Source organism: Notothenia coriiceps, unplaced genomic scaffold (assembly GCF_000735185.1).
Source record: "Notothenia coriiceps isolate Sejong01 unplaced genomic scaffold, NC01 NC01_scaffold00036306, whole genome shotgun sequence".
NCBI classification, from domain to species: domain Eukaryota; kingdom Metazoa; phylum Chordata; class Actinopteri; order Perciformes; family Nototheniidae; genus Notothenia; species Notothenia coriiceps.
This window is the reverse complement of record NW_011369007.1, coordinates 2,333-2,981: the sequence shown is the minus strand read 5'-3', so window position 1 is coordinate 2,981 and position 649 is coordinate 2,333. Positions and strand designations below refer to the sequence as shown.

Sequence of the window (649 nt, the reverse complement as noted above, 5' to 3'; positions counted from 1 at the left end):
GTTATGTGTGTGTGTGTGTGTGTGTGTGTGTGTGTGTGTGTGTGTGTGTGTGTGTGTGTGTGGTGTTCCTAATGTTCACATGCTGATGGTCCTCAGTGTGTGTCAGTGCTGATCCACCAATCACATTGACTTATCGTACGATAAATAAAAATGGACTCGATAACTTTTCTGAGCTCGATAAGTTCGCAATCGGTTTACATGCGTGTTTGTTTACACAAGGATGTGACCAGCATTTAAGCCCGGCAGCAGTGGTTGCCAGCCCGGCTCGCTTTGAGGGGCGGAACTCACACACAGCCAATGACACAGCCAGGTCAGGACACTCCGCCTGCAGCAGTGTAGCAGCCAAATTAATAATATAGAGACAAGCAGGAGACAACGTGTGACTTAGACCCCGTTTACACGAGGACGATACGGGTTGTATCCGCATAGTTTCTCTTGCGTATAGCCCTTTAGTTTACACAAGGCCGTAACAAAACAATAGAAACGGACCCCGCAAACGATAACGGGTCCCAAGGTGGATAAATCTATCTGCAAATGGAACGCTCTGGGGGGGCAAACGGCTCCGTGTGTACGCCCTATAGCCTATACCAGGGATCACCAAATACATTTGTCCAAGGGCCAACATTTATCCAATAGACACTATCGCGGG

The 649-nt window shown here is 48.4% G+C and overlaps 1 protein-coding gene across 2 annotated transcripts in view; it reads right to left on the bottom strand.

Annotated features, from left to right (window-relative positions):
- Positions 1-649, bottom strand: part of afap1l2 (actin filament associated protein 1-like 2) — a 21,897-nt gene that overhangs the window by 20,288 nt on the left and 960 nt on the right. The window lies entirely within an intron of this gene.